The sequence below is a fragment of the Manduca sexta genome, chromosome 20, assembly GCF_014839805.1.
Source record: "Manduca sexta isolate Smith_Timp_Sample1 chromosome 20, JHU_Msex_v1.0, whole genome shotgun sequence".
Lineage (NCBI taxonomy): Eukaryota > Metazoa > Arthropoda > Insecta > Lepidoptera > Sphingidae > Manduca > Manduca sexta.
The window spans coordinates 7,605,867-7,617,557 of NC_051134.1; positions in this window are offsets into that span (position 1 = coordinate 7,605,867).

Below are 11,691 nucleotides of genomic sequence, written 5' to 3' on the forward strand. Positions count from 1 at the left end.
ATCGAGAACGAAGACAGGATCTAGGTCCCACATTAATGCCCAGTTCTTCTTTAAATTCGGCAACGTATCAAAGATTTATTTTCACTATGTGAGTTTGTCGTCCTACACAATAAAACTACAACCTGGCCAAGCTGCCCTACCTATGCTCCAGATAACTTTATATTACTCTCATACCTAACATTGACTGGAACTCGCCTTTCAGTCTTGTTTTTTTCCAGTAAACCGACTACTAAATTAAACCTTGCCACCTACGGTGAGCTCAATGTATTATGAATGGACATAATAAATTAAAGTCGGCATTCATAAAATGTGACTAATTACTAAAAGTACGAGCACAACAATTTTCATTCTCTAGAAGCCTTGGATGATAAGATAAGGTTTGTCTAATTGCAGTTAATTTTTCGTTGTGTCTTCGAGAGATAAATTTAGTAGTATTTTTAATAATTTATGCGGAAGTGAATCTTGTCTCTAAAACCACATCAGTTTCGTAAATGCAGGTATGCTAATTAAAAATAATTTTAGTATTCTAGTGTTTCATATTTAAATACTAATTGATTGAATACTCGTAATATAAACGACGTTGACATCATCGAGTAAGGATGGTGAATAAAAAAAACATCTTATGGAAATACTCCAATTTTTGCATTGAATTTTGCGTTGTTTCTCCTATTCCGAATAATCTGGATTATTCGGAATATGAGGTCTGGATTCTAGTGATTACGTATTTGTACCGTAAGAATTTCTTTATGAGTTAATTTCCCAGAAGGACAAATTTTAATTTCTTCAGATATAAATGAAATAATTTATTTGAATAAAATTTTTACTCAGTTCGGAAAGCAGTTTCCACTATAGAAGATCGGGCAAGAAACTAGGTAATTCAAAGGTTTGAAGTAGGTATAGTAATATATAAAAAAAAGAGTTACATTTAAACTAGTGTACAGTCCACTCAGGAATCATGAAATATATTTGATGATACAAATTTTTATTATATTCATGTATAGCTAACTATCAATGAGCCGATAAATTCGATATAGTAGATTCACTAATTCTCCTTTGAAAATGAAAGCGTTAACTTACGTATATTTGTTCATACTGCATCATCAAAGCTTAAAGCACTTGCAACAAGGGGCAATTTTGATTAAAAAATAAGTGAGCAAATCGCAACTCGACCCCGGAGGTCGGCTAATTTCAATTTAGTTCGTGTGATTCACTTTTTGCGACAATTTCCACAACGACAGTACGGACTTGTTTGTTCGTTTGACCGGTTCCCTTCGTGTTCCAATTGAGATTGTATTGTGTCCAGTTTTTTTCATTAGGAAAGTAAATCAGTTTCCCTTTCTCAAGTCACTGCGAGATGAGAATGAGTGTTATTGCTTAGCATAACGTGGTGTATCTATACTATTATATAAAGCTGAAGAGTTTGTTTGTTTGTTTGTTTGTTTGAACGCGCTAATCTCAGGAACTACCGGTCCAAACTGAAAAATTCTTTTTGCGTTGGATAGCCCTTTGTTCGAGGAGTGCTATAGGCTATATATCATCACGCTATACCCAATAGGAGCGGAGCAGTAATGGCTGATCTCAGGAACTACCGGTCCAAACTGAAAAATTCTTTTTGCGTTGGATAGCCCTTTGTTCGTGGAGTGCTATAGGCTATATATCATCACGCTATACCTAATGGGAGCGGAGCAGTAATGGCTAATCTCAGTAACTACCGGTCCAAACTGAAAAATTATTTTTGCGTTGGATAGCCCTTTGTTCGTGGAGTGCTATAGGCTATATATCATCACGCTATACCTAATAGGAGCGGTGCAGTCATGGCTAATCTCAGGAACTACCGATTCGAACTGAAAAATTCTTTTTGTGTTGAATAGCCCTTTGTTTGTGGAGTGCTCTTAGTTATATATCATCACGCTATGACCAATAGGAGCGGAGCAATAATGAAACATGTTGCAAAAACGGGAACAATTTATTAGTTTTGAGAGCTTCCGTTGCGTGCGCTGCGTAAACGGTTAAAGTTATGCAACAATGATGTATGACGGGATTGTTCCTCTTAAAAAGTTCTAAAAAATATATTATAAATCAAAGTCCCCCGCTGCATCTGTCTGCCTGAACGTGTTGAACTCAAAAACTACCCAACGTATTAAGATGAAATTTGGTATGGAGACAGTTTGAGACCCCGGGAAGAACATAGGGTCCCGGGCCTTAAAACTTTAACCTGAAAAACTTTATAACGCGGGCGGAGCCGCGGGAAACGCTAGTGTTAAATAAGATTGCGTCAATGATAGCAGTTTGATTTATGAATGTGGTAAAATATTGCTTTCCTTTGTGGAGTTTTACATCAACTTATTTTAGAGTGATGAGAGTGTATTAAGTTATTAGGAAAAATATTTATGCGATATTAAAGTTAAATGTTCCACCGCAATGTCTATTTCTGCCGCCAAGCAACAGTGTAGTCACTATTGTGTTCCGGTTTGAGGGACATTGTAACCAGTGTAACTACTGAACATAATAAGACTTAAAATCTCATGTCTCAGGCGAGCGCACTGGAATATCAAACAATACTTTGTAATTCAAGGTGCTGGATGGTGTTTCTACTGTTTATGGGCGGTTTTATAACTTACCATCAGACGAACAGCAAGCTCGGCTAGTCATTCAAAGCAATAAAAAAAGTAAAGATAATAACTCGACGAGTCTCATCATTTGAAAATATTTCTAAAATTTTAATAATCTGCATACGTGTCTACTGCAGTACATGTCTTCTCCAATTTGTACCAACCTTGAAGCTCCCGCTCACGGCAACATGCTTTTATTTAAATGTACCATAGTTAAAGCTAACATGCGACTTCCTTCTCGACCAGAGTCCAGTATATTACTTCTTAAACTAACAAATAAAACTGCTGCAATAATTAACGCTAGTACTAAAGGAAACTAAAACTCCACCAACGACAGTAAACACAAAGCATACAACCAGGTGTTAACACAAATACAAACTGAATTCCCTTGCGAAAACCTCATTGTTATCTACATTATCAGCAGCACACGATCTCTTTGTTACAAATGTGTGTCCACGTTTGTTCCGCGCGGCTCGCTTCGGCGAACTGGAGTTTGTATTTACTGAGAAAATGTTTATTTGCTAATGATATTTGTTTCAAGAACCATTTTTCATTACGTTTTCTACAATTGGATCGTAAGATAGATTTTAATTGATTGCGGTGATGAATTGTATTTATATTTAGATAATGTTTCGAGAATGCACGCTAAAATTACTAAACGTTAAATAAATTTTAATAGTTTCTATATTTAGAGTTGATTCAACCATAAATTGCGTATTGAATGGTTTTTTTTTTATGAATATATATCTGTGCTCCAAATATAAGCCTATAAAAGTAGTGTAACGTGACAGGATTTGTTGTTATTTTCCTTAAATAAATAACTAATGACTACTGTAAAAGACCCACAAAAAACTGTTTTTGTGTATAAAAGTTAAAAAACATTCGATGCCGCATCAATCAATAACCAGCGTTGAACTCGAGTTCAAACGTAGAAGTTCAAGGGTTTTAGGCAACGCGACTTTACTGAAATCTATAACACTTCATTAAGAAATTTAGCAACTAGCAAGACTATTCTAATAGAAAAGTTTCATTTCGCTGGATCTTTTTTACTTTCGAAATTTTTCAAACGCCTTTGGTAGAAAGTATATATTTTTATTGACTCCGAAGACAGCCGAGCTAACGGCCTAACTCATTGTAATTCGAAATAGACAATATCCTAGTAATCATATGGAGACGTTTAAAGATTGCATTTGGTTTTGGCTTTGAACAAAAAACTCCTCATTTTATCATGTTGGGCAAGCAGAATCTCAAACACTTGCAGACAATATACTCTTTATTTTAATTATTTTATATCACAATCTCGACAATCCCAACTATAATATCACTACGGTATCAATGATCACTCCACGAGAGCTCAATATCAACTGCCCAAGCAGAGACAGCACAGTCACCCACATAAACTACGCCAAAAGAGCTGATTCGGAAGTAAAACGATTAATGATCAAAACTAAATAATTAATACGTTGAATTTAAATATAAAAATACAAAATCATAAAATTCGCGTGACTTGAATTAATAATAATAGTTATTATTTAAACTTAGTAGTCAACGGAAGTTATGAACAATCTGGCATGTTACTAAAGTACCCTTACAATCAATTTATCGATTAAATTATATGCCGCATTAAGCACATTGTCTATCTAAAATGATTTCTAAAGCGTACTATCATAAATATACGACACACCCGACTGAACACCATAACACGACAGTTATTGTGTCGTCTGTATCACGCTAAAGCAATTAGTGTTACAGGCCTTGAACTTAATTCTTTCCTTTGAACTTTAATTCGCTTCTCGTTTGTCATAGATGAAAAAAAATTATAAACCAACTTGGACTGTGTTCGTAATAAATTGACCTTTTTAGCATTGCAGGTTATTAGGCTAGGAAGTTATGTGATTCCCGAAGGCTTCAATACTCTTCTTCCCAAATTTTTCGTTTCTCTAAAGATTGACAGTGCATTCATGGTTCTTATGCCTTGAATATCATTTAACATCAAGTGACTTACTTGCATCTTTGCAAAAAGATTCCCAGAGACTAAAATATTATGTTTGTCGCACTTTTAAAATACTTGTACCGGTTTCTTTAAAATCGTCAATAATTGTGATCGTGTACTTACTGGCCCGTTTCATAAATCGTGACATGAAACTGATTGTTTCAGATGGGGCGTGGCGCAGATTTTTCTTTTGACTGTCAGTAAACGCGCCAAAAAAGGCCATAAAAGAATTTCACATTTCTCCATCAACCATTATAATCTAAAAATATGACGATGACAACCCTAAAAATAAAGGGGACAGAAAAGGCGCGGTCGGGGTACATTTGGCTAAATGGCACGGTTGAAGGTGGCCAGGTCGTTTCTATAACACTAACAATAAAGCCTCATTTCCACACTATTTTCGCCTGTAACCCTACGAAGTAAAACATAAAGTCCCATCGCAAAACGTCTGGCGAGCTCGGCCCAAGACTCTATTGTATCTAAATGCCAGGGTTGAGCGTGATGGATGTGCCGTGTTTTGGAATAGGGCTAGTGATTTGAGCCGTGTTTTATCTAAGCGACGCAGATAAGGTAGATCTTTTGTGGAATAATTTTATCATTGGATCGATGTTTTTGTCATAGTCGTGTGCGGTAGTTCATTCAAAATCAAAATATTTTATATTAAAATACAAATATTGTATCACTCGTGTATTAGGCTGGTAAAAGGGATGTCATAGGTTCTATTCAGTTTGCAAGTTTGGTTGGAGGAATGAAAGGATCTTAATTCTTGATACGACATACTTATACTTCAAGTACTTTAAATCAGTAAATTAATGCCATATTGTATGTGTTGGTGAAAATTCGTTAAAATATTTTTTTATAAATGTGTCGACAAAATGGCAATTAACACTGATAACCAATCCATACAAATATTGAAGAAACTAATTAAGTCGCTTTCATAAATACCAGGTTATGCAAGATTAGTAAAAAATAATTTACACGAGATTTTAAAATTATTTTTAAAAATAATTTTAAAACATCGTGAGGAAACCTGCATACCTGAGAAGTTCTCTATAGGAATTTCGAGGGTGTGTGAAGTCTTACCAATCCGCACTAGGCCAGCGTGGTGGACTAAGGCCTAATCCCTCCCAGTAGTAGAGGAGGCCCGTGCTCAGCAGTGGGCAAGTATATAATACAGGGCTGATATTATTATTATTATTATTAATTTACACGAAACACTTTATGTACCGCTTGATATAGATACGATAAGATTTGCGGATAAGATAAATGTATTTCGAGAAACGGAATGTAAAATATTTAGGTACTTCCATAATATTAATATTTACTTACTTCCTTGAAGACTTTGTAAACAAATATTGTTATAGTGTTAATAATCAATATGCAGAAAGGTTTATTTCTAATCATGATATCTGCTCTTACTTGCACTCATATTTTAAGGAATAAAAGTCGTATTTTATAATAAAGGCTGATTTACACGAATCTATATAACATTACGTAGATCTCGCTCGCCAGAGACAAAAATATTATATACCACCCATTATCTATTGCAATAATAATTGAATGAATACAAGAAGAAACGTAATTATAATTGTGCGGTTGATAAATACAATTAATGAAGATAATTATGATTTTGTTTGGCCTACCACTATCAATATTTAATTCAATAGACATATCATATTCATATGAAGATAAAATGGAATTCTAGCATTAGATATTAGATAATTATTACTTGAATACGGTCCAAAAACATAATACCCAAATACATAATATAAAAATATAGTAAAACACACCGGTACCTATTCCGGTAGAATGTATTGGAAAATTTTTTATATTTAAAAACCACCTGTAGATTATGTACCTAGGTAGGTACATAATGACCTACATACATATTACCTACATACTGCAATAAAGGATTTCTATTTCTATACCTTATTAATCAAATAGCGATGAAAAAGAACTGATTCTGACCAGCGAGATTTGATACAATTTAATACTGTAAGGTTTGCCCTGTCTAACCAATTTACGTACGCACAAGAACTTCATGCTCAATTTGCACAAATCACTACTATATAATGCATCTCAGTTTCTCGTACTTGATCTCTGTAGTTTCCACTGCGTTTATTTACGCTATGGTTTCATTTTTACTCGTACATGTCTCTGGAAGTGAAATTGCAATTACCTCAGGAAATTATCTGCCATAATGTATATAAACGGAGAATGAGTAAGCTTTAATAACCTAAGCGGTTGTTAGCTTGTAGTAGGATATATTTTATATCCGCCCGGGATAGCGACCACCGTACACAAGGTGTTAAAACCCGCCATAGTAGATTATCGAGAAGATAATCACTCGAAGCAAACATTTCTTAACTGTTCTAACATTCGAGAAATGAGCTAATTAAATAGAATGTAATACCTAAGATTTATTTTTCTACTATACATAACCCGTTGATATAAGAAAATATTATGAATACGATACAATTATAATTTAACAACCTATATTACATAATTATTTTATCCCACGAGTAAAGTTGCAATCCGTGCACCGGTCACGCTCCGTTGAGGTCACTTCCGTCCCATAATATGAAAGGGATCGTCCCCTATCCTGGCATGGGTAACAAAACTCAGGCATCTCACCTGTTTAATTATACACGAACGTCCATATAACCTATTTGTTCAAAATCTGGAGTTAGAACTAAAGTTCGCTGCAGCGCTAAAATCGTCCTCTAACCAAACTTTTTAAACATGCAGTGCTAAATCGCTTTTAATAAAGTATAAGTAAAATGGCAACCTATACTAGATTGTAGTACAATTCAGTTGAACACAGTGAGTGTTTGGAATGCCAGATCTAGTACGTATATATGTTGATAATAATAATAATATCATCCCTGTATTATATACCTGCCCACTGCTGAGCACGGGCCTCCTCTACTACTGAGAGTCCTTAGTCCACCACGCTGGCCTAGTGTGGATTGGTAGACTTCTTCGAAATTCCTATAGAGAACTTCTCAGATGTACAGGTTTCCTCACGATGTTTTCCTCCACCGTTAAAGCGAACGATAAATTAATAAAGAATACACACATAATTTTTTAGAAAAATCAGAGGTGTGTGCCCTTGGGATTTGAGCCTGTGGACATTCGTCTTGGCAGTCCGTTCCACACCCAACTAGGCTATCGCCGCTTTTTTCTTATGTCGATATGTTTATCAAGTTGCAAAATAACAAAATCGTTTTAGCGACTTTCTTTCTCCATGGGGAAAATCCTCTTGGATTCCCGTCGCCCTTATTCCACGTAAGTGGGGTATGTTGGGATTGCTTGATCTGGATATCACACTAACACCAGTGCTCGTTGCTACTACCTATAATCTATATTCTAGATCATTCAAGCGGTTAAATATCCACGTAAATCATAAACCGCAATTATTATTTTAGTGAGTCTGAGGTTATAATTGTTATATCAGTGTGTTCATTATGTTATTAATAATAACCATATAATATGGGTCTGCTTTTAAGCATGAAAGGCGTCTTGAAATAATTTCCCGCGCCATTACATAATAATAATCAACCCTGAACTGTCCCTCTGCTGGACACGAGCCTCCTTTACTACTGAGAGCATCGATATAATATGTACTACTACTACGTATTTGGCGCTACGAACATTCACTGTCTTCAACTGATTTGGACTGATATCCATTCAAACTGACTTCAGTATGTTCAATATTGACAGCTTGTGGTTCTGTACACGCTCATGGTATAAAAACTCGAGACTAAGTGTAAACCTGGACTTGAATAAAAAATATTAGTGAAATAAGTAATATTATTTGTTGTTCAAGTGAATAAATGGGTTATAACAATAACGTTTTGGTTGCCGTTTTAGTTCAGATTTTGAACAAATAGTTTGTATGGACGTTCTTGTCTATGGAAGATACGTCAATGACTGAGAAGAATAAGACCTAAGCCCACCACGCCTAGTCTTGGTTTATCCAAATGATATTACTTTGGCCTTCAACTGTTTCACTTACGAACGACAGTGAAGCTACTTTACCTCACTGTGATGTTTATGGGGTGCAATCTATGACACCACCCAGGTCAAAAGCCAATTAACGGAATATACGTCACGCTTTTATCCCCTAAGGGGTAGGCAGTGGTTTAACCAGGGTGTCTACTTTTCGTGGCGTGTTCCGTCCCATGATGGGAATGGGGGTGAGTCTATCGCCATATCGAGTTCGAATTCCAGAGCTGATACTGAGAAGAATACTTTAACCAAAACTGGCTTTACCTTGCCTCTTCCACTTTAAAACATTTTCAACATAACAATAGCATTGTATTCGCCATTCAAGTGACGTCGTTTTCGTCAGAACACCAATTATTTACTTTAAAACAGTTGTTTAATATTATGAAATTTTAATTGAACTTGGTAATTAAATGTTGCATTTGTTAATGGTTTTTGCACGAATCCATAATGTTAATGCGGGTTTGGTGTAAAAACATCGTTTTTTTTGTTTTATACGGGCAAGGCTAAGTAACTCCAAAGCACCTGACGGGAAGTGGAGTGGGGTCCAATAGAATGTCGACTGACGAGAGATGATTAACCCTCGGCAGTCGACACAATTATGCCGGCCTGTTGGGACCGTATATACTCGGTCTGATCCCGGAACCAGACACTTATGTGGGCCACCATGAAGAGTTTTAACAACTTGTGTACCGTGGTTGCTATCCGGGCAGATATAAAATATATCCTACTACCAGCATAGGCTAGTGTAGATTATATTCTACCCAAGCTAGACAAAATAATAACTTTGTCTCTCCGACTTTTAAATTACATTTTGAGGTAAGGAAAAAGAATTTATCGGTGAAGAGATAACTTGTGGAAATTGAGCTGTCATAGTTAGAAAACAAAATCGCTTTTTGGTCCCCAATGTAAGCCGTGATTTATAAATATTAACTACATTTTTTTATCAATTAGTCGTGGATAGAATACGAATAATGTAGATACATCACATAAATTTGAATATCATGCTGTCCACCAGTTTTTGTTTCCGCCCGCTCACCAACCGTGACAGTGTCGGCCACACGGACATGGCCACAGCCCATACACAATATATTTTTTATTTATTTACACCAATTACACAACTATGAAAGTGTTACAGTATGCCTTGTAGTCATGAAAGCGAGTTAATTGTATTCTTAGCTTGTGTACGGCAATTATTTTTATGTTGTGTTAAATTATGTAACGTTATGTTTTAACCTGCCTTCTCGGCTTTTGGTATTTGAGGCACGTACGTTAATTATATTTTTTATATGGCTTTGTTTATGTTTTGAATGGTGATTGACGCTGGCATGCATGTCGATGCACATGTGTTTTAACGACTACTACGTCATAAGAGTGTGCTTTGTAGCTATTACAAAACATGTAGACATGGATAATGAATATGGAAAGAAATTTGGAGGGTGTTTTAAACGTCACCATCGTAAATTTTAGTAGACAGTTTTATCATTCTTCATACATTTTTCGTATTCTTGTACCTGTCATATATTGCACATAATCAGTCTTACTTATAAAAAATTCGCAAAATGCTTAGGTAAAACAAAAATTTACTCGATCAGCTGTAAGTCAAAACCCGCCATCTTGCCTCTTAATAAGGTTTAAATTAGGAAGCAGCTCTTAACGACCGCTTTTAACGCTAAAACAAGTTTATAAGTAAGACTGCACGTGTAGTACACTAATTATGAAGCATACGATATATCGTATGTAAAATGTACATACTTATCTCCGTATAAAAGGCTCTAGTCCCAAATAGTGTGTCCAACGATCAAAACCAGATGGCTCAAACCGTTTACCAAGGCGAGGGGTGGCCGGCCTCACTTGGCCGGAAGTTCACATTTAATTAACATGACATTAGAAATCGGTATTACGAAACAAAATCAATATTCGGTATCTTAATATACAATAACATTGTAACAGGCCGATGTCTGTATATTGTAGGTATTGAAGAAAAACGAATATGGAAGGTCTTTGTTAGAGCAACATAACCCAAAATAAGAGTTTTCGGAATCTTTCTATGTTGTACGCGCATCACGCAAAAACTATTGCATATAATTTTTTAATCGATGATTGCTATAAGTCGAACTTAAGATGTATGAAAGTTTATGTTTGAAAAATATTATAAAGCGCGATTTTTCGCGGCAAAACTTTTTACGCGGGCGGAATCGCGTGCAAAAATTACTATAAAATAAAAATTAAATTAGTGTACGACGTAACAGATATTTAAATACCTAATTTCTTTTATTTAAAATATACTAAATATGGTTATAAAAAAAATAATTTACTGTTTCCTAGTATCCGTTATTCTATCGTTTTGGTAATATTTTGTTAATCCAAATGTTTCTATTCTTCTTCCTTGCCAGCCCGAGCTGGCATCTTTGTTTACTAAGTATATTTTTCATTTATTTTATTTTCAATATAAATTGTCTTTATTTATATAAGCTAATTTAATTAAGTAATAATTAAATGTTCTCATGTACCTTGACTTATCATAAGTGCAACCATGTTCGCCTACGTGATGAATAAAGCATTTTTATTTTTTTTATTTTATTTTATTATAGAGATAATTACATAAATTTTAAATTATACACTACCAACCTGTCGCTATGGCAATAGCTTGTATTTAATTAAATATTTGACGAAATAAGTAAGTAGAGTAACAACATCATTTGACTTTAAAGACTCTGGACTGCGCTTACCATCTTGAGGGAACATGCAGACATTTTACGAAGGGGATTTCCTACAGAACCTGGTACTAATAAAAAAGGCCCTAACACACTTCCAATGTAATATAAAAACGTAGTATTTTTTTAATATATCATAAGAGCCTGTGGTGGACTAAGACCTAATTCCTCTCAGTAGTAGAGGAGGCCCATGGCCAGCTAGGGGACAGTATATAATTTCATAGCTCTATCAAGGTAGCAGTAGTAACTTAGCAGAATGAAACCAAATACATCTTATAATTTGTTGCTAATTACTTACCATAATAAGGATTTTGTTGCTCAAGCCGTTTTGAAAAAAAAGCTGTCACTGTTATCTTGATAT